At 46.8% G+C, this 23,928-nt stretch overlaps 1 pseudogene; it reads right to left on the bottom strand.

Moving 5' to 3' along the window:
• The window catches only part of LOC144155691 (uncharacterized), a 40,808-nt pseudogene that overhangs the window by 7,308 nt on the left and 9,572 nt on the right, over positions 1-23,928 (bottom strand).

Here is a 23,928-nt window from a genome sequence, read left to right as displayed (position 1 = left end):
CACCTCATAACGAAGGTTGTATCGAAAAGAAAGCTCAGAGACCTTTGTAAGCAGGAGCCGGTTGCGAAACGGCGCAGGGTGACCACCGAGACGCTGGACGAGGAGACGACAAAACATTGCCGCACCTGAAGAAAACCACAAGCTTGGATCTTCCCGAACCCCGAGGAGAAAATTAGGTCGTCATCCTTTCGATTCCTGGATGAAGCTCGCAACAGCACCAGCTGACACGTGAACTTAACCGAGATGTGAGACCCAGGCGAAAGACTTCTCCCATATTTTTATTGAGGAAATGGTACTTATCATTTCTACATTTTCAACTACCGTTGTATGGTGGAATAAACGATGAAATGTTGTGGAATTGTATTTAATATTTATCAGCCAGGCGCAATGATTAGAATCCATACAAAAAAAGCAGCCCGTTTTATCTGCCGAAGATATGACCGCGATTTTTCGGTGACGTCCAACTTATCACCTTTGGATTTAACTCCATTATCTGCTCGGCGCCATTCAGAATGCTTAAAATTCCTGTAAACATTGATTAATTCACCGCGCTTGCCGTCGTTTCACAGGTATTTGCAGTTTGCCACACCACCCTCTGTCACACCAGAAGCCAACATGCGCCAAATATTACTCCATTTCACCCCAAAACTGATTTGTTGAAATATAGTTTTTTTCCTTTGACTAGTGAGCTCTGGAACTCGCTACCCGGTGATACTTGCGGGCTCCCTTCAGATCAGTTTCTGAGTGCAATATCAAATGAGTGTTAAGTAGACATTTCTATGTTCTTTTGCTTTCTCTGGTCTTGCCTTTGTTCCTTCTGTATCTTGTGTAGTTTTGTGAACCAGAGAATCTGTGCCATGCGCACGTGTTTTTGTTCCCGCTTTTTATCACTTGATCATTTGTATGTCCACTCCTTCGATAGCCCTACGAAGGGCTGCAGTATGTATAAATAAATAATAAAAAAAATCACGCCAATCCACCCCGTGAATGTGGTTGGAAAGCAAAGCTGTAAACGGCTTCCACAACGATTACCCATGCGACGTCACTTAAATTCACTCACATCGCTCTACAAATAGTAAAACCAGAGCTAAGTGAAATGCACTTAACCACACCATTTATTACTTCGAAGAGATATTCTTGGTGAGGTGATTGGAACCTGCCGTTAAATCAATGCATGATGCATGAACGGCGGTTGGTTGAGTTGTATTGGTGTAGCACAAGAGTGGAAACTTTTTTTATAAAATTAAAGTAAGCTCCAGCCCGGTGTTAGACGATCTGACTTCTCCGTCTCTGCGCCGCGGACGGAGGCGACGAGATTTGCGGCAGAGGTGGAGGAGAAGGAGGAGGAGGAAGAAGAAGAAATACTTCTGATCATATTTCTGAACGGCCCTGAGTGCAGTCCAGGGGAGTGAATCCTTCTTCTGTGGGGCCCATATGCAGTCCGCGCGGCCTGTGTTCTGTCCACCCTCTGAAGCTGGGTAGGTAGAGAGGACCTGGACAGCAGCATCTCCCATTGCTCTTGTCGCGTAGTTGACGGAAAGAGAGGAGGGTGCTCAGGGCTAAAGTCGCACACCCAGATTACAGAGCGGAGTGTTCCTACTTCTGAACAAAATTTACATTCAGCGTCGTAGCGATTCGGGTGTATTAGGGGAAGACGCGTAGCCTGTGGGAAGGAGCCCATATTAAATGAGCCGTAGGGTAGTTTGTTGTTCTCTGGAAAAATCATGGTAAGGTGAAGGTACGGTCTGTCTCAGAAGGCGATAATGCTGGGTTATCTGCCTGAACGTGACAAGAGTGTAACTGTCCTCGTGCAGCTCCATAGCACGGGAGGTAAAAGCGCAGGCTTGTTGGGTGGTCGTATTCGTTGCCCTCCATTGAAGCGTGAGGGGGTGTCCAGATGAGCTGAATGTAACCGTTTGGGGAGTGGTTTTTTCGCACGCGCTGTGCAGGTCAGGAGACCCAACGCGACTGGTAATTCCAGTAGGCTTGCTGGGAATCGGTGACTGCCCTCCGAACCCCTGGTTGAGTGAGAGCCAAAGTAATGGCTGCCTCTTCTGCTGCCGTCATTTCTTGGGTCCTAAGCGAGGTACACGCAAGGAGGTTGGTTTGGAGGTAGCCACGATGATTCCGTATTGCCGCCCTCGATGGTTGGAGGCGCATGTGTAGATAACTGCATGATCCCCACCGAGGGTGGTGTTTAGCACTTGAGCCCGTGCTTTTCGGTGACCCTCGTGATGTGAGGGGTTCATATTTCTGAGCAAAGGGAGCATCTTTAGTTTTAGTCGCCAAGAGTCTGGGAGTACGTCAAGCGGAGTGACATTCTGGGCTGCCCAGCCAATCTGGTGAAGCATGCGATTACCCACCGCACTTCTAAGTCGGACCTTCTCGTTAGAAAGATGATCAGCTCTTCCTCCGTGTTGTGGAGCACCGTGCTAAGCAGCTTCTGTGTGGACGCACTCATGAGAAGACCAATGGCCTGCTCGACCGCCTTTATAATCATTAGATAAAGCATCTCTGTGTCCTCCTTGTCGAGAATAAGAGAGGGGGTTGACGTAAGTGACTCTCGAAAGGACAAAAGCTTCAATTAATCGAAAGGTACCGGATTCCTTAGGGCCTCTCTTCTTGGTGGCAACTCGCCTGATCATGTCTATGATTTGATTAATGCTGTTTTTGAGACGCTACAAGGAGACGTCACTCTTGGTGTTAGTCTGGAAACGTAGGCCCAGGATCTTGATGCTGGGGCTTGGAGAGATGGCCTGACAATCAAGGAGTATTTGAATGTATTCCTTTGTTTCGCGTGAGGGCGGACGACAAGGAGCTGTGATTTTTTACGTGAGCACTGGAGGCCACAGGCTTTAGCACATTGGCGTACTAGAAGTGAGATTCCATGCCCTGGTGTGAGCTTCCTTTAATTTTTGTAACTGTTAGCCCGTGAGCAAGGTTCGCACAGGACAGCTAGACGGGCGTGAGTGGTCGTGCACATGTGACGCTTTCACGTGGTATTCAGCGAGAACGCAAGGGGTAAAACCGTAGATGTGCTTTTTGAGTACACCACATGTCGTCCCCGTCTTCGCGCGGGCTCGTAGCTAAATCGGTAGGACAACGGGCTCTGCTTTGTTAGTCTATTAGTTCTGGGTTCGATTCCCGGTGGTGACAGTAAATTCTTTTATTTGCTCGCTGGAGTTTTCTGGTGACACCTACGGTCGCGAAAGAACCCTTGGGGGTAGAGGTAAAAAGCATTGCTTTAATAAATAAATTAGAAAGCTGCATGCCGAGCGCTTACGTTTCAAACCTAGTGACATCGTTTAAATACACTCGGAAACACAGTGTAACGTAGCCAAATATCATCCGTTGCTCAGGCGACAAGCAAGAGCTTATTTTATGTGGGACGGAGATTGAGCAATAAGACCCGTTCGCGCGAACGAAAGCTAGCGACGGGAATTCCGTCGCTTTGTCGCGCGACGATCGTTTTTGTCGAATGGTCGGGACCAGTTTTCGCCACACGACAGAATTCCCGTCGCTTTCGTTCGCTTTCGTCGCAGGTGAGAGTTCTGCCGCTGCCGCCTGCTACGCAGCGCGGAGGTAACCGCGCGCTCGGGCCGGACGAGCGCGCACACTCCCGCACGGCAGCGCTCCAAGCGGCAGCCGGCCGCGTACATCGCCCCGGGCGCCCGTCAGGAGCCTGCCCTCGGCACACTAGCCAGTATATTCTAGGCACTATAGTTGCTATGTGCGCGGAGCACTGGTTTCGTGACTATTGCTGTTTCCTATGTAATAAGCATGAGCGTCAGCAGGATTTTATCTTGAGGGGGCCGGCAAATCCACTTTCACGAAGGAAGAGGGAGAGGGCATGGGGAGGGTGCAAGTGCTGGGGTAGCTTGGGGGGGGGGGGGGGGGCAACATGTATACGTTCCCATTCTGTAGTATGATTCTAATCTTGTACATTGCTATTTTGAATCAGACGGGGTTTTCTTTGGGTGGCAATTCCTTTTTCCTAAGAAATGTAGTTCTTATTGTAAACAGCACCAAGCAGCAAAAAAAAAAGAATATCAGTTCTATCTGAGGAGGAAAAAGGTTCACGTCAATTAATAAGGCTATGTCAAAGACTACGACAGCTTCTGTATGCGGTGTGGTTCCAGTTGCGCTAACAATTGATTTGCAAAAAAATTGAACACCATTTCACACTGTGGTCCCATGCAGTCCTGCACCAACGGCATCTGCCCCACTTTTCTGTGACTGGCAATAAAAACTGGCTGCTTCAAAATAATAATAAAGAGATTTCTTAGCCACATTTACATTCAGGCAAAAAATATTGTGCAGCCATTTCATGTAATAAGAGTTGGTATGGAAAATCATGCTCAATAGCTTTTTCACGAAAGTTGGTTTCAAGAATTGAAATTGGGCCAGTAGGACAAAAACTAACACAAAATGAAGAAGAAACAACGCAACAAAGGTCCTGGCCTTTTGCCGCGTATATTTTTTTGCTCTTTTTCTATCATGTATAGAAGCAACACAGCCGTATTGCTAGTTATATTACCTTTGGTTTTACAGGTCACCCAAAAAGGATAACACCAACTGAAGCTGAGGATATGGTGTAATAAAAATTAATTTATATTGTAAAACAATGGCAGTGTTGATGTCTTCTTGAAAGTGTAAGAAACAACAGCCTTTCTTGGACCTTCTGCATGGAGACATATTTTTGGATAACCTGAAAACAATGTAAAATAGTTAACTCGTTTCTTCTCGTCTTCTTTTTCTTTTAGGGTGGAGGGTGCTTCTTTTTTTTCAGGTCGTTTTGAGTTGACTGTTTGTCACGATTGATTCAGTTATTTAAGCGTTCTGGAGAAGACATATTCTCATTACAACTAAGCAGACGTCGCCTGACGTTTACCATGCTAAGCGTCACACGTGCACCCTGCATGCTCACCATGAGCACGGACGAGTAGCAGTGTATGAATGAAGATAGCACAGAATTCTTTTATCAGCATGTAACCACCTAAGAGTCACATACTGGAGCAAAATCATGGGCATCTTATGTGGCATAGAAATTATAGCAGTGGCCCTGCCAGTTGGAAAACGTACAATTCAAGCAATGCAGATGCTAATCAATATATATTTCCTTCTGCTTAGAAATGGCCTCTTTCTGTATTTTCTAGTTTATAAATAACATAATGCTTGACTGCAGCAGGTCTGATAAACTAGAAAATGTCAACAATGAAGAGATGGGCTTTGCTTCAACATAATTTAGAGAGATAATTTTTTTTACCATTCGTGATGTGAAATTTCCTAGGCGAGTCTTTGAATCTTTATAAGAAACTGTTACAAAGCGCAAAGTAAAACGTGGTGGAAAAATGGCACTGCTAGCATGTGACATTATGTACGCGAAAGAATGCAGGATAAAAGTTCTATACATCTTCCTGTTTCCTTTTCCTGTGTCTGCATATTGAAAGCGCCTTTATTTACCAAAAGAAGGCCGAGTGGGAGGAGGTGTGAAACGTTTAAAGGTCACACTGCAAAAGAATATGTCCTAAGCGTTTCTTAAACACTGTGGATGAGCTGCTTTACATCAGAAGCGTTTCTTACTATCACATTTAGCCCCGGTGACTTTCGTGCACAGCTTAACCGCCATGCGGAAAAGCCAACTTTAACAGCTCGAGGCAAGGTTTACAAACACATGAGCACAGGGTTCTCCGATTTGTACTCAGGAGTTCCTGTAGAACATGCTTTAGTTAACTGCTGCGTAGCCAATTAAAACTGATGTTTTGTGCGCCGCCAAAACCACAACGCGCTAAGATGCACGGGGCAGCGTTGCAGACATCTCGCTCAGGGATCTTTTGTGTTGATCGAAACATCGGGTACGCACAGTAATTTTTCGCCTTCATCGTAAATTTAACGCAGCCTTGGTCCGGGAATTGAACCCGAGACATTGTACCCCCTGCAGCCATGAGAGACCATGCGAGATCTGAGCAATCTGACGCCTGAGAAATCTTATTAAGGCGAATAAAGCCGCCGTGGGATATTATTTAGAGAGTTTATTCTACTGTACATAAATACATCTGCATGGAAATATACAGGTGGGACCCCAGAACCCAAGAATGAGTTGTAAAAGGGGTCCCTACGATAAATGGGGTGATCACAGTCTGTTTGAGCATTTTTTAAATAAAATACATTCTTCTGGTTTGGACAGCCGCTACAAAGGCTTGCAATGAAATCAGGTATATAACAACACAAAAAATGTACAATCATAAAACAGGAGAACGGTCATTGGGAAATGAAAAAAAAAAAGAAAATAAATAGAAGAATTTGGGGGAAAAGAAGAAAGAAAAAAGGAAGAAAGATCATAATGTGAAAACAAAGATAAAAGCTGTTGCAAAACCAAAACTCTGGTTATATAAACACAACTACAAGTCTGTACGTCAGTCAAATAACATAAACACTTGTGCTTTTAGTTGTTTTTTATACATATAGAACGATGGTGTGGAGGTGACGCTGTGTGGGAGTTTGTTGATTGATTGTAGGGTTTAACGCGCCGACGCAACGCAGGCGATGAGGCGCGCCGTAGTGGAGAGCTCCGGATTAATTTTGACCACCTGGGGATCATTATCGTGCGCCGAAATCTCGTACACACGGGCGTTTTTGCTTTTCGCCTCCATCAGAAAAGCGACCGCCGCGGCCGGGAATCGAACCCGCGACCTCGTGCTCAGCAGCGCAACGCCTTAGCCACTGAGCCACCGCGGCGGGTGTGGGAGTTTGTTCCATAAGTGTGGAGCCGTATACGAAAAGGAAAATAATCCATAGTTAGTTCTAATCTCGGGTATTGCTAATGTGGTTGAGCATGTGGTTCGAAGGGAATGTGTATTCGTGCGGTGAGTAATTCTAATCGAAGGACAGCTTATATGATATTGTGAATTATCCTAAACAGAAGCAACAGGGCATAATATCTAATACAGGTGTGTAAGGGCATTATATTGAGCATTTGATATGCAAATTTAACAGATTCTTGTCTATGCATGAATTGTATTGCGTGGAGAGCTGTTTTGGGCGGTTACAATAGGCCCAAGAGTGGTGCGATATGTTAATTTGTAGACACTGACTGCGTATGTGATGTGAGAATGTAGTAAGCTGTGGTACAGTATAATCATAGTTTTAAGAGGTAAGGCATGACGTAGTTTACAGAGCATTGGAATTTTTTTGTAAATCTTGCAAGCAACTTCTTCAACATGCTTGTGCCATAAAAGTTGATTATCTAAATATACACCTAAAAAATTTGTGTGTTCCACATTTTCTAGAGTAACATTGTCAAGCTGTACGACTGCCTTATTTGTTAGAGGGGTGTTTTTTGCTGAAAAGACAATATAGTTACTCTTTGTTACATTCGCAACAAGCTGGTTGCGCTTTAACCATTGGGACAATTTTGATAGGACTGCATTAGCTTTTTTATAGAGGTCTGTTTTGTTTCTGGCTGTCAGGAAAATGTTAGTGTCATCTGCATATAAAACACATTGTTCTGCCAAATATGCAGGCAGATCATTGATGTAACATAGGAAAAGAAAAGGTCCTAGAATTGACCCCTGTGGCACGCCATTATTTGTGGTTAGTCTTTGTGATGAAGCATCGTTGGCGACGACATATTGCTCGCGGTTTAACAGATAGCTTTTGGTAAGTTCGAGAGGTGTTCCACGTATACCGTATTTTTCTAACTTTGTTAATAATACTTCGTGGTTTATCACGTCAAACGCTTTCGTTAAGTCTATGAACACGCCCATTGTAAGTAACTTGTTTTCAATACTTTGCGTGGTGTTTTCAACTATGTGAAGTAGAGCCAGCTCTGCCGACTTTTTTTTCAAGTAACAGTAATGCTCTTGGGCATATACTCCGTTTGATATAAAGAAGTTATCTAAACGAGACAGCATCGCTTTCTCGGCAACTTTCGACAGTGGTGATAAGATTGATATCGGTCGATAGTTTTCTGGTTTTGTTCGGATTCCCTTTTTGAATATTGGCACAATTTTTGATATTTTAGGCCTTGTTGGAAATTTACCCGTGGTGAACATGCCGGTAATAATATGCGCCAAAGGTTCTTTTACATGGGTTGCGCACGTTTTCAGCATTGAAACTGAAATGTCATCATAGCCTATCGATGCAGTGGGTTTTAAATTTAGAATTAACTTGTAAATTTCTTGTGCATCGACTGGTGGCAGAAAAAAGGATCTAGCACTGTTTGTGCCTTTTATGAGGTCAATTATTGCTTCCCCTGAAGAATTTTGTATTGTTTTAGACGTTACCGTGACAAAATAGTTATTAAATTCTTCTGAAACTTCGGTGCTAGTTTTAACCATGCTACCATTTACAATCAGTTTTGTTACAGCGTTGACAGCGGTTGTTTTGTTTAATGCAGAATTAATTACCTCCCAGGTTGCGCTGTTGTTTCCATTCGCTTGCTGTATTCTCAGGTGGAAATAATTCCTTTTTGAAACATTAATTAGGTTCTTAAGCAATTTATTGTAACACTTGTACTTGTTTTGTAGAGAAACTTTGTGGGGATTGCGTTTTAGTTTTTTGTACATATTATTCTTGTGGTTGATTTATTTTAAAAGCGCAGTCGTTAACCATGGTTTACGCTTTACTGTGGTTCTAGATTGCGTAACAGTAACTTCACCGCGTTTTATGTGCTTGGCAAAGCAGTTTAGAAATTGATCAAACTTATCCTCAGTGGATAGTGCTTCGTACACAGGCCGCCAATTTTCCGTACATAGGGAACGCAAAATTTTATCGTGTTTGAAAACAATGCGTGATTTTGCTTGTTTTATGCTATAGCGTGGGAATGCTATTGCAAAAACTGGCTGATGATTCGTTATGTCGGACAAGATTGTACCTGTTTTGAATGTGGTTGACGAATAGTCTGTTATTATGTGATCGAGTATACTTTGTTTGCTACTAGATATGCGAGTTGGTGACGTTATTAATTGTTCTAAGCTTTGACTAGTCAGGAGATTTATATAACTGAACCTGCATGAATCGTTTTGCGAAACGTCCATATTAATATCACCCATAAATATTATTTGAGTTTTTGAGTCACGGTAACTGCAGAGTGCTCTTTCTAATTCAGCTAAGAAGTGTTCCTTTTTTATTTTGAGGTGACCAATATATTATACCTACGAAAGTAGACTTCGTTTTGTGAGGAACTATATCTCGCGACGTGTAGTCAGATGGCACCTCAACGAAGAGTGTTTCACACCATTCAGACGAAATAGTAACGTCATTTCTAACCGCATAGGGAAGAGAACAATTGATGTATAGGGCAACGGCCCCATGTGACGGCTGTGTCGGTAATCGACTTGGCTGTGGGCGCAACCGGCATGAAACTTCTAGCTGGTAGCCTGGTAAATTATAAGCACCATCGATTTGCTGTGATGACCATGTCTCCGAAAGAGCAATGAAATGAAATGCATGATTCAGATTTGTACACAAGTCATAGAAGGAGTCATAATGCGCTGGCTAGCTTCTGTGTTCAGGTGCAAAAGCGATAGTTGCGATGTATCTTTCATTTCTTGTAGAAATATTTTTGGTTTGAGTAATTCGTAAGCCATCAGAAAAAAAATGGAAAGGGCGTAGATACTGTAGTGCGACTTCGTTTAGGTGATGATGCGCAGGTGATCGTGCGACGCTATCCTATGAACTTTGCTCGTCGGTTCTTTCCGAACCTTAATGACACCTTGATCGGTCAATAGGAACTGCCACTGCTTTGCTTTCTTTAGCTTGAGTGCTTCCGAAAACAGTGTCTTTTTCATTGGCGTCAGGTGATCATTGAAGAATACTGGAGTCGCTTCCGTACCCATCCCTAGATCTTTCGACGTCACACGAGCCTTTTTTTGCTTTCTTCTGGAAATCATTCCTTTTGTCCCGAGAGACAAAGCGGATGATGATATTGTTGGCTGTTGGGCTGTTTGGTGTGGAGACCCTATGAACAATGTCGATATCTGATGCGTGATGGTGCATTTCACCTTAGATCCAATGTCAGCAAGCAGCTGTGGAAGATTATCATTTTCAGCATTTGGCACACCACGTATCTCGACATTGTTCATACGACAGTACTGTTCTTGTTGGGCTACCTGTTTTGTCAAGCTGATGTTCGAAAACCTGAGTTCATCGTTGATGGCTTTAAGGGCCTTGCTCTCTGCAATCATGCCGTCACGTTCAGCCTTGATTGTGTCGTACTCCTGGCTTAAGAAGGTCAAGCTTTTCGGGGCTTCTCGCAATTTTGATTGATAAGACACCATTTTTTGCTCACTGAGAGCCAGTTCTGCGCGAAGTTCATTAACTAGCTCGCTGAATCTTGCTTCCATTTCCATTTTCAGCAGCCGAACTTCCTTATCTAATTCAGCACAGGTGGACGGCATTCTAGTATCTACCAAATGAGCGATCCGCAACAACCACAAGCAGTAACTAAAACAAAAATGGAGTTCTCACATGGGTGGAGGAGACGAATTAGGTGTTTGCCGCGCAGTGCAGCAGGCTATGCGGATAGCTCAAATGGTGATGCGCCTGTTGTGTCTGCAGCTTATATAGGCTTGAAGATCTTTGGTGGCGCTCCGGTAGTTTGTGCGTCACGCAGCTTGTGGCCACGTGCGGTTGTTTCTTGCTGAGGTCATCCCGGGTGAGGGGCAGGAAAGGGTGAGGTCCGGGGCAGGTGATCTGGGTGGAAGAGACGAATTAGGCGTTTTCCGCGCAGTGCAGCAGGCTGTGCGGATCGCTCAAATGGTGGTGCGGCTGTTGTGTCTGCAGCTTATGTAGGATTGAACATCTTTGGTGGCGCTCCGGCAGATCATACGATATGTTGATCGACACCGTATTAACCATATGTTGTGCACCGGCTGCCCGCGTAATTTCTGTTCCTGCCTCGATTAAAAGCTCAAACGCGTCGTAAACAGCCCTGTGGGCAGCCATAATCTATTTCACGCCCATGACTACAGCGCAAACTTTGCCGTGACCGAAACCAGGTACGTTGCCGTTCGTAGAGAGGTCGCGTCAGCCCGCCACCAAGCAAGCTCGGGAACGTTTCTGACAGCGCCTCATAGATGGCGCTATATGGGCAGTGCGTATAGCAATTGCCGGTGGGACTTCACTACGTAGTACATATAGCATCTTCCCCCACGGACAGTGTTGCGCGTGCTTTCTTTTGGTCGTATTTGAGAGATTTGAGCAGTGGTAACGCTTGTTTCTTGCGCATCGATCTTGGAGCCGATGACAATAATGCTAGTGCTAAAGCGATGTAACCACAGCTCCCATACCTGAGTCAAAAAGAGCTATCGCACATCCCCGGTCTCCCCTGCGCAAACCACGGGAGCTACGAATGGAATGGAATGCGCCGCTAGAATTCCGGCGTTGATAACGCTTGCCCGTCACGCACTGTGCTAATACTGGATGCGATGTAACCAGAGCGCCCTCATTTAGCTCACACAAAGCTATCGCAGATCCCCGATCTCCCCGATGAAAGCCGAACAAGCCACAAATGGATGAGCGCTTGCGAACAGAAATAGCTTGCAATTTGTCTCAAGGCAACCGATTACCGTAAGTTAAAAAGAAATTGATTGTTTTCTGCTGAAAGAAACGAACCCAAACCACGCGAAGACGGACGCTGCCGCCCGCTTTCCGATGCTCTCTCGCGCTGCGTCGACGCCGATATCTGGCGAGCATAGACATCGGCGTCGCTCGGGCGTCAGCTCGCGTCGCCATGCATTTATGACGACGCGCGTCGACGCGGGACGATGTCAACGCGAGAAAACGCTGAAAGTACGCTGCATGTGGCGGGGCCTTAAGGTGGCTCAGAGGTCCGAGTGAAACCGAATACACCGACATACTTAAAAAAGTTTTGCGGATACGTCCGAAGTATCTTTTAAAATCTTGCGGGTACGTCCGACGTATCTTTAAGAAATCTTGCAGGTACGTCCGACGTATCTTTAACAAATACTGCGGGTACGTACGGCGTACCTTTAGACACAGCGTTTAAAAAAAATGCATGGTTACATATATTCCGAAGAACGAAGACTCAACTAAAAAAATCACGGAAAAGAACGACGGCAACACGAATAAATAATCGCGCAAACGGACGAAACCAGCCCTACGCCCGTCATCTGCGGAAGAACACACTATTGGTCAAATGAATGCGGTTAATCAATATAATGGTGCAGTTTAGATCATTGTAGAAAAGAAACAAAATAAAAAATCAAAATAAAAAAATCACGCCAATCCACCCCGTGAATGTGGTTGGAAAGCAAAGCTGTAAACGGCACACACAACGATTACCCATGCATGCGACGTCACTTAAATTCACTCACATCGCTCTACAAATAGTAAAACCAGATAGAAGTGAAATGCACTTAACCACACCATTTATTACTTCAAAGAGATATTCTTGGTGAGGTGATTGGACCCTGCCGTTAAATCAATGCATGATGCATGAACGGCGGTTGGTTGAGTTGTATTGGTGTAGCACAAGAGTGGAAACTTTTTTTATAAAATTGAAGTAAGCTCCAGCCCGGTGTTAGACGATCTGACTTCTCCGTCTCTGCGCCGCGGACGGAGGCGACGACATTTGCGGCAGAGGCGGAGGAGGAGAAGAAGGAGAAGGTGGAGGAGGAAGAAGAAGAAATACTTCTGATCATATTTCTGAACGGCCCTGAGTGCAGTCCAGGGGAGTGATTCCTTCTTCTGTGGGGCTCATATGCAGTCCGCGCGGCCTGTGTTCTGTCCACCCTCTGAAGCTGAGGGTGGACATGTCTTTATCATGTCTTTTTATCATGTTATCATGTCTTTTTGTTAAATTTGTCTCTTGCAACGCCACCACTTGGGGCTCATATTCATCTATCAACTTGTGTATGTCGTCAATGTTATGGATTAAACCTCTACAGTTCCACTGAATGAAGGGAACCGGTATTTTAGTTTTTTGAATGAGGTACAATAACTTTTTTTTTTTACTTTTTGTCAGGTGGTTTTCTTGCAGAAGGTTCACTCCTTGCAGGGCTCTTGGATGCGTTCTTCCCAGTACCTTTAGAAGGCACGGGTAGGAGAGATGTTGAGTGTCTTCCAGTGCCCCTTTGGGGCCCTGAAAGGGACGAGGTGGAGGGAACAACGTCCATGGCCTCCTCAGCCGGAGCAGAGAGGGCCGGTGGTTGCACAGCCTCGGGGGCCGGAGCGCGTGCAGTCGGCTGTGGCTGTGCTGGCTGCTGCACGGGGGGAGACTGGGCAAGGGCCAGGTCAGCAGAGCTAAACTGCGTCCCTACCGATGCCCGAGGCGGCCCGGCCCCCCGGCGCGCCACCTCGGCGAAAGTGCCTTTTTGCACAAACGAGAAGCGTCTTCGCGCTTCTTGAATTGACAGACCTTCTTTTACCTTGATAGACATTATTTCTTTTTCATCTTGGAATTTCCGGCATTTCCGTGAGTACGCAGGGTGTGGCCCTGCACAATTGACACACTTTACTTCCTGCGCTGCGCAGGAGTTCGCGTGATGATCAGTACTCGCGCACTTGGCGCACGTCTCTTTGCCCCGACAGCTCTGCAGTGTGTGACCAAACTTCTGGCACTTAAAGCACCGGCGTGGGTTCGGGATGTATGGACGGACTCGATGGACTACATAGCCAAGTTTCAGGGATTCAGGAAGCTTGGTGGAGTTGAAAGTCAGGACAAGGTGATTAGTGGGGATGTCAATGTCGTTACGTCGGATCATGATACGCCTGACAGCAGTAAAATTTTTCTCTTGCAGGCCCTCTAGGATTTCATCCTCCGTGAGGTCTGCGAGGTCAGGATCTGAAATCACTCCTTGGCATAAGTTTAGGCTTCGGTGAGCCGATACTTTTATAGTTAGGTTTGCTAACCTTTGCATTGCAAACACTGCATCAGCCTGGGCTTTGTTTTCGCATTCAATGAGGACACCTCCAGAGGACATCTTTGTAGCTTTGCATTTACCGCCGAGGACAGCTTCCAGTTCTTTAGCGACTATAAATGGCAAGGCCTTTCGTAGGGGGCACAGGCTGTCGGTAGATTCGATAACAAGAAATCTTGGAAAGCTTTGTTCTTTTAGTTGGAATGGGACCCTTGATACAGGATAGCTTACTGCGGTGCGAACTCGTTTCCGAGCCCGATGATGAGGAGGTTTTCTCGTAGCCATAAACTAGCAAATAAACATTCAGCACCCATGCTGGCCACCCACCTCGGAGCCCAACACGGGAACGCAAACTTGCGTTAGCCATACGTGGGCACTATCCCTGCATAAAGAAACCTAGGGTGACCATTCACACAGGGTTAACCCTTGCCACCTGGAAGAGGAGATCGGAAAGCAGAAAAAATAGAGGACAGGAAAGATGGAGGAAGAAGACATGAAAGCGAAAGAGTGGAGAGGGGGACAGGAAAGGGCGACTGGCTGATTCCCCCTCGGCCGGGTCAGTCCGGGGGTGCCGTCTACAAGAAGCGAGGGCCAAAGTGGCGTGTTGCCTCCACCAAGGGGCCCTAAGGTCCACAACAACCTCGGTGTCGGCTCAGCCACCAGGATCCCCTTTTCCCTGGACACGGCTAAGCCACGCACAGCCTAAAGCGTGGGTGGGTCCAACACACATGGGCTCGAGGTCCGCGGTGTCACCACTACCGTCACCTTGAACGTACAAGGTGCCCCTTCGGGGACCGTGTTGGTGGACCCCTTGCGGTATACTCGACAGTGAAATTGTAACATAAAAGTCGTGCACTCCAGCGTGCAATTCGGAGAGGCCTTCTTCCACGTCCTTGCGACGACAGCAACGATACCAATACCTGATGGTCCGTTCGAATCTTGAAATGATTTGATTGATTGATTGATTGTAAAGTTTAACGCGCCGACGCAACGCAGGCGATGAGGCGCGCCGTAGTGGAGGGCTCTGGATTAATTTTGACCGCCTGGGGATCTTTAACGTGCGCCGAAATCTCGTACACACGGGCGTTTTTGCTTTCCGCCTCCATCAGAACAGCGGCCGCCGCGGCCGGGAATCGAAGAATCTTGAAATGGCGACCCCAAAGGTAAGTGTGCCATCGTTCGCACGCCCAAATGCATGTCAATGCTTCGCGTTCGCAGACCGAGTACTTTCTTTCCGCTGATGACAAGGTACATCTCGAAAACAGGCGCGGTACGAGACAAGGTACGAGACAAGGTACGAGACGCGAAAGCAACTGTGCGGAGCTCGTGGCCATTTTGCTGCTGCAGGACGGCTCCCAGCCCACAGTCGGAAGTGTCGGTCGACACGATGACTGGAAGTGTGTAATCGAACATGTGTAGAACTGTACTTGAAAAGAGCATTTCCTTGACCCTCCGAAAACTGCTGTCTCCTTCGGCTGACCATATGAATAGCTCATTCTTGTGAAGCAGGACGCGCATAGGCTCGACCACCTGGACCAAGCGTGGAACGAACTTGGAATAGTATTCTACAAGACCCAAGAATGAACGGAGGGCAGCAACATCTGTTGGCAATGGAGTGTTAACTACCGAGTCTACTTTTTCTGTAAGCGGCGAGATACCTTGCACCGTGACCTTATGACCTAGCAAAGAAAGTTCTGGAACGTCGAAGAGGCATTTGTCGTTCAATTTCAGGCCTGCGTCCTTGACTTTCGGCAATACCGTCGTTAGGTTCGAAAAATGTTCTGCACTTTTGCCAAAGGCTATCACATCATCAATGTAGAACAACACACCAGGGCAGCCATCGAGAATTGTGGCCATCACCTCCTGAAATGCCGCTGGCGCGGAAGCTAACCCAAAACAAACTCTTTTGAACCGAAAAAGGCCTTCATGTGTAATGAAGGCCGTCAGGTCCTTGCTGTCAGGGTGCAAAAGAACCAACCTGATGGTAGGCAGAAGTAAAAGCCAAGTTTTAAAAAGTGTGTCGCCCTTACCAAGGCATTAAGAAGTTCCTCTGTATGAGGCAACGGGAAGCTGTCTGGTACAATAGCCTTGTTAGGCTCCCGAAGGTCAACACAAATCCTGATGCTGCCATCTTCTCAATGACAACAATGGGGGAAACCCATTCAGAAGCATCGACACGTTCGATGATGTCAAGGCTCAACAACCTGTGAAGTTCATCTGACACTGGTTCCCGAAGTGAATATGGAAGACGGCGAAGCTTCGAAAATACCGGTTGCACGCCTTGCCGAATCTTGACACGATGCGTGAACCGCTTAGCAAGGCCCAACTCAGGACTGAAAAGTGAACCGAAGTCGTGTGCCAAGGCTGGCGGAAGGTTTGCTTGCCTGGGTTGCTCTATTGACTGCGTTGGAATGTGACGAAGTGTCGGGTCATTGACACGCGGCGGCGGGGCAACGGACGTGTGCAGGCACCCGAGAGTGGAGCCCTGAATTTGAAGATTTAAGGCCTTAATGCCGTCAAGGCCAATCAGACAGGTTCCTTGGCGGACGATGTAGAAAAGAAGTGATGCAGAGCGCCCTTTAAATTGAACGTCTGCCTGGAAACAGCCTAGCACGGAAATTGGGCGCTTAGAATAGTCAAGTAAGGTGACCTGCGGAGCTGGTTGGAGCAAAACGCTTTGAAAATATCGGCGAAATTCTTGCTCTGACAGAATTGAAACAGACGACCCCGAGTCAACAAGGAATGCCAACCTGATATCCGCTGCGCGCACTTGTATGTAAATTGCGCTGCGAGCGGGATGCTGCACAGTCAAAACTTTCTCACAACTTTCACCTGACAAGGCATCGTCATCGAACCCAACTTCACGAACCCTTCCTTGCATTTGTCGCTTGCGGTTGCATACTTTCTGAAAGTGGCCCTTGATACCGCAAAAGAAACACTTCTTTCCCTGCGCTGGGCACTGCGACGCTGATGCGCGGTGATTCCGCGAGCCGCATCGGATACAGTGCGGTGAAACGGACCGGCTATCTCTGTCTCGCCGAGGGGGGCGGGGCCCCTGCGACGCACGTAAACCGCTTGCGCTTGGAAAGTTCTACTGGAAATGCTCTTGTGGCTGTGAATTGAATTTTCGCGAAGAATGCGAATACTGGGGACGACGCCGTACAGAAACAGGCTCGACCGAAGCAGAAAATTCCTTCAGCTCTTCAGCTGCTTGCTCAAACTGAAGAGCGATTCGCACTGCATGCGCTCTCGAACGAAAGGGAGGAACCCTCGAGCAGCAACCGCTCACGTACGCGGTTGGAAGCAACGCCGGCAACAAATCGGTCCCGCAGAGCATCATCTGGTGAAGCGAACGAACAATGCGAAACGAGCTCCCGTAAAGCAGCAACAAAGTCATGAACGGACTCGCCTGTGTGCTGGCTGCGGCGGTGGAAACGATGACGCTCGACGACGACGTTGCACGACGTCGAAAACTGCTGCCGTAAGGCGACGAGAGCAGACTCGTACTCGTCAGTAGCGGGCGCGGGAGGTTTCTCTTGTACTGCCGGTGCTGCGGCGCTTGCTGGTGCTGGTTCTGCGGCGCTTGACCCCAGGGGCGGATACAGACTTTTTCTGAGAGGGGGTGAGCTCCAATCAGTGATGATGATGAGCAGGGGGGAGGAGGAGATGGAGCCTTATTTATTCACTGAAATTTCGGGAAAGCAAAAACACAAGGAATACAACAAGTCATCAATTCACCTTTTTCTGCGACCTGAGTGGTCATATCTTCTTGGAGGTTTAAATTCAAAAATTAAGGGAGGGGTCTATACATCCGGACCCCCCCTCTGGATCCGCCAATGCTTGACCCTGCAGGTAAAGACCGGTAAACACGCTGCCCTTCCGCCCCCAAACAATGCAGAAGAATGGCCTTGCGTCGCTCTGGTGGGAACTCAGCTGCTCCGGACGCTAGAAGGTAGACTGTTAAAGTCTGCTCCCACTCCTCCAGGGAAGTGACGGACGGCCGGACGCTGGGAGGAACGGTGGCGGCGGAGCAAGGCTGGAGAAACTCATGGCGGTGCAGATCCGGACGGCACTCGATGCTGAAGGTAGCTTGACGTGTTGTTATCCCATCCTCGTCGCCAATGTAGTGTTTGCGAAGGACGTAAGAAGCACCGGCAGCACCACCGTACGAAAGACGTTTATTGTACTTAACGAATATATACATAAAGGACAGGCGCGCCCCCTGGGGGTGAAAGAACACAAAGTAAGCCGAAACTGAATATAACAGGGAGCCCACAAAGGAAATGACCCGCCGCGGTGGTTCAGCGGCGAAGGCGTTGTGCGGCTTCGCGGGTTCGATTCCCGACCGCGGCGGCCGCTTTTCTGATGCAGGCGAAAAGCAAAAACTGCCGTGTGTACGAGATTTCGGCGCACGTTAAAGATCCCCACTGATTTCCCATGTGGTCGAAATTAATACGGAACCCTCCACTACGGCGCGCCTGCGTTGCGTCGGCGCGTTCATCCTACAATCAGACAATTAAAAAATGTGCTTACAAGAAAATTTAGGCTGCCGTATGCATTTTTCGTGGCAAACCACTGAAGCAAAGCGCCGTGCGGTTTTGTTTTTATTTATTTCTGTTGAAGCGATCCCCGCTGCATGCACTTACAGATGCGACGAAGAGCAGAAAACACTTGGCAGGTTTTGTTTTGTTTTGGTGTCACGGGCGTTCATGACGTCAAAACACCGCCATTGGCTCAGGACCTGGAAAAAGTGCTCCCCTGCAGATGTCCACAAGCAGATGACCTTGGGTGAACCATATTGTATGGACATATCACATGGATGTCCTGGAATGATATTGGACATTATGGCCATTTTGATATCCACTGTGCTTTCGTGGACAAATTTCGTATTGTCGGGCAACGACCCGTCGGCGGCCTACCGACTAACTTCTAGGCACCACAGACTAAAACTGGGCCGACTGATTCTGTCGGAGCGTCAGCGAGCCGTGCAGTGGCGCAGTCAAGCCAAGCCATCACGACTGAGCGTCATACGAAACGTCATATATAGGAAATCGGCAAGGAGGATGCAGACAGGAGGACAGCAGCCATGGACGAGACGAACGCGACCCGTGCCACACGTACACAAAAAATGACATTGTGCTTAAGGCCTTACGTTTTAATGCTGCTACACGCAAACATGGAATGCCATTCGCTTTTATGTTGTTTTTGCTTAGGATCGAGTTCTGCACCACTCATTCACCTTCACGAACGCCTTAAATCTGCCTACTCTCGAACGCGATGAGCACCAAATGAAACCAACGAAACTCACAGACGCGGAAACGTAGGTGAACTTCGAAATAAAACGATTTTTTTGTGCACTCTTGGTAGCGAAGTTCTGAAGAAGACTAAGTTCACTAAAACAGCGGCAAAATGCAAAACATATCATGTTACTATATATAGTGCCTAGAATATACTGTATATTCTAGGCACTATAATGTTACCCGTCGCGTTATTTTTTTCGGATTTGGCAACCACTGGCATAGGACGGCCGCTGCTGAAGCCACTTATAGAAACGGCGGCTCACATCATTTTCAAGAAAACACTATTTCCCGTAATGTTTTCTTCACAAAAACATTTTTAACCCGTGTAAGACGTTTTTCTCTACGTTGAAGACTTCTAAAATAAGACCATATTCACACGATCAATCAGGTGATAGAGAAGTGCGCTGAGTATACTGAGCCCCTTTATATAGCCTTCATAGATTATGAGCAGTCATTCACCCTAGCAGTCATTCAGGCATTACGGAACCAGGGGGTAGATGAGCATTATGTAAGAATACTAGAGGATATCTACAGTGGGTCTACAGCTACCATCATCCTCCATAGGGAGAGCAGTAAAATACCTATAAGGAAGGGTGTCAGACAAGGAGACACAATCTCTCCAATGTTATTCACAGCATGCTTACAAGAAGTATTCAGAACGTTGGATTGGGAACAGGTGGGAGTAAGGGTTAATGGAGAATACCTCAGTAACCTCAGATTTGCTGATGACGTTGCCTTGCTAAGTAACTCGGGGGACGAATTGCAAAGCATGCTTTCCGCTCTGGGCGAACAGAGTAGAACCGTGGGCCTGAAAATTAATATGCAGAAAACTAAAGTAATGATCAATAACCTCGGGACAGCACAGCAGTTTGAAATAGGTGGCGAGGCAGGGGAAGTGGTAAGCGAATATATCTACTTAGGCCAAGTTGTGACCCCAGATCCCAACCATGAGGCAGATATCATTAGAAGGATAAGAATGGGGTGGGGTGCATATGACAGACATTCTCAGATAATGAATAGCAGCCTACCATTGTCGCTGAAGAAGAAAGTGTGTGACAGCTGCATCTTACCGGTACTCACCTACGGGGCAGAAACTTGGAGGCTCACTAAGAGGGTTCAACTTAAATTGAGAACGACTCAGCGGGCAATGGAGCGGAAAATGATAGGTGTAACATTAAGGGACAAGAAGAGAGCGGAGTGGGTCAGAGAGCAAACTGGTGTTAAAGACATATTAGTAGAAATTAAGAAGAAGAAATGAACGTGGGCAGGGCATGTAATGCGAAGGCAAGATAACCGCTGGTCATTAACGGTAACAGAGTGGATCCCTAGAGAAGGCAAGCGTTGCAGGGGGCGGCAGAAAGTTAGATGGGCAGATGAGATCAAGAAGTTTGCGGGGATAAATTGGTCACAGTTGGCACAGGACCGAGGTAATTGGAGAATAATGGGAGAGGCCTTTGCCCTGCAGTGGGCGTAGATAGGCTGGTGATGATGATGATGATGATGATGAAAATAAGAGTGAATGTCTCTTTTTAGTAATGATCACCATCATGCCCAACACCTTTAATACCTTTGCGTTTTCGCGTATAGCACGGCTCGCCTAATTTATGTCATTCGGTATGTTAAGGCCTTAAACAACCCAATGTTATTTTTTGTGTACGTGTCCTCCCTCTCTCCTCTTTCTTCCCTCTCTCTCTCTCTCTCTCTCTTCCTGTCATTTGCAAACCCCACTCCCCATTCCCTGGACAGGGTTGTATGAGGGTGAATTAGCCCGTTGAGTTCAATAACATCACCAGTACTTTTTTCTTTTCTCCTTTCTTAATAACCACCACATTAAGGCGCGTAAACGCAGCGACTCGACTGCAATATGCCCTAGTAATTACTAGCGAAGAAATGTGTTCGTATTATCATCGCGGGATTAATCCCGCAATGTTTACTAATCTAGCGTCACTAAATAAGCTACGCTTAAAAGCCGTTATTTAGTGACGCTATACTAAGCTATCCGTTGTCCCTCCAAAGGATCGAGGTCCACAAGCATACCTCTCGTGAACCTACTGCATCCCCAGTAGACACTTGTGTGATGAGTCTTACTTTGGATTCGGATACGAGGCCCCGGGGGGCCTCCCAAATATTTGCCAGAGCCGACGGTATCACACGTCGCCCAGGCGGGACATCACGAACAATTTCTCAATTATCAATTACACCTCTTGATACATCATATATTCCTAGAAATCCATCTTCGAAAGCCGATGGTGTGATAACTCTAGGAGGAAGACACTCAGGACGTCACCCGCAATGAGATACCAAACTGCTCATGTAGAAGTTCGAAATAAGTAAAAGTGTACCAATGGAACGCAGTAAATAGTACAAATGTCTATTTGCATTGAAAGAAAAGCACCCTGCGCACAGTTTTCTTTACTTAAAATTTGTTTTCCTTGTATATACTGTAGAAAAATAGTTTTGTTTACTGACAATAAAAATTGGTTTTAAAGCAGCGACGTCGTTAATTAAGCTAAAAAATTTGCGCCTGTTCTTAGCATGGACGCAAGCAAAATTCGCGTGATCACACTCTTGTTTGTACCATTTTGTACTATCATATGCTAGTATGATACAAAGGATGGGGCTCCATAGGGCTACTTGGCTGCGCCCCTACCGGCAGTAAAGAAAAAAAAGACGCATTTGTGCGGTGGCAAAGTGGTCTCGATCTAGCGTCGCGCCCACTCGCTGAACGTTGCGGGTTCAATTCCCGGTGAGGTCAGTCTTTTTTTTTGTGTGTGGTTTTTTTAAGGGGAATGTTTGCGTATCTCATTCGCGAATCATTTTCTGCGTGATTTTGAGAAGCAACTACCTTTGTATGGAAAATTTCCTTTGAAACAGCGAGTGACTGGGTGGCTCATAGGCGCCACAAAAATCAATTTTACTTTTCTTGCACCCAGTTTCTCGAAAATGCGGTACCATGTACGCATTAATATATGTATATGCATATTCTACGTGCTACAGAGGTCTTTTCGCCGGGGGTTCATTCATAACATCCGCATTATTACTGCCGCGGCGGTAGCGAACTAACCTCCTTGTAGCGAATACAGCTCTCTTCTTTGACCGTGATCCAACAAGTTGTGGAGTATACGCCTCGAGCGCTGCCTGTAGGGGCGCCACTGAAATCCCCCAGCGGCCCGTTTCGAAAGCAGCCGCGGGAGTTCCCGGCCAGCTCACCACTTTCGCCGTTGCTTTTGCGGCACGTTTGCGACTGATATTTTTCGTTTTTATGCGTTGGAAATACTTATTTATGTGAAGCAGTCACTCGTTCGGTAATGTGGTGTATTTACGAGAGTGTAAATGCTTCTGACGCGATCTTAGTGTGGTACATTCGGTCCGCATAAGCGCCAGGTGTGTGTCGTCACCGGCCGGCGTCGCGAAAGCGGCATAAGCGTGGAGCTGAATGTAATTCCACTGCCCTGGAATTTACTAACAGTACCTACGCAAGCAGCGTTCGTTCAGATGTTCATGCTACGGCTATACACTACTATGTAAATCGGTTTCATGTGCTTATATGATCTAGCGGAGCACTCATACCTGACAGCACGCCAGTTACGCTTCATATCTAAGAAATTGATCGCTTCCCTGAACAAGCCAATGTGGCATAAATTTCACGGATATTCTACGCAATAATTACGATGGGTAATGCAAAATTACATGCGAGAGTCAGCACACGACAAAGAATTGACTGCTGGGTCGTCTTGTTTCGAGGTGAGCCCTCGTAAACATCCATCATCTGCTACATATATCATCCGCTTATATCCGCGTCCGCGAGTAAACGCTGCTTCGAAACATCGTCGTATGACATAGGGAGCCTGTAGAATTTAGCACAGAAGTGAAATCAGGGGGCCTTATCAGATACCACACTCTTATAACGACACCTTTAATCGCTTGTGAACTTACTGTATACTTCAAAAAATTTGCGCCAATCCACCCTGCGAATGTGGTTGGAAAGCAAAGCTGTGTACGGCACCCACAACGATTACGGCACCAATGCGACACCACTTAAATTCAGTCATGTCGCTCAACAAATAGTGAAACCAGAGAGAAGTAAAATACACTTAACCGCACCCTTTATTACTTCAGACGTATATTTTGTGTGGCAATCAATGTTGGTAATATATGCATAATGCATGAATGGTGGTTGGTTGAGTTGTATAGGTGTAGCACATGAGTCGAAACTCAATTTTTCTAAAATAAAATGAAGCTCAAACCCGGTGTTAGACGACCTCACTTCTCCGTCTCTGCCGCCGCGGACGGAGGCGACGAGATGGGCGGCAGAGACAGGGGGGGGGGGGGGGGGGGGGGGGGTAGAAGGAGGAGGAGGAGTAGCAGGAGAGTCGATCCCGGATGTATCGAACCCAGATATATCGAATTATTGCATATATTGAAAAGTCCAAAATCCCCTTCGAAATTCTATGCGAAAGCAAATATTTTATATATCGAATTGTCGATATATCGAACGTATTTGCGATCCCCTTGGAGTTTGACATATCCGGCATCAACTGTACTTCATTCAGAATTCTGAACGGACCAGAGTGCGGCCCAAGGGAGTGGTTCCTTCTTCACTGGAGCCCATATGCAGTCCGCCTGTGCTCGTCCACCAGCTGAAGCTGGGTAGGCAGAGAAGGGCTGGACAACAGCATCTCCCATTGATGTTGTTGGGTAGTTGACTGAAAGAGCGGAGGGTGCTCAAGACTAAAATCGCACAC

This window comes from Haemaphysalis longicornis, unplaced genomic scaffold (genome assembly GCF_048455015.1).
Source record: "Haemaphysalis longicornis isolate Haplotype H1 unplaced genomic scaffold, Haemaphysalis longicornis Haplotype H1 scaffold_1, whole genome shotgun sequence".
In the NCBI taxonomy this organism is placed as follows: domain Eukaryota; kingdom Metazoa; phylum Arthropoda; class Arachnida; order Ixodida; family Ixodidae; genus Haemaphysalis; species Haemaphysalis longicornis.
The sequence above is the reverse complement of the archived record's forward strand: the minus strand, read 5'-3'. Positions and strand labels throughout refer to the sequence as shown.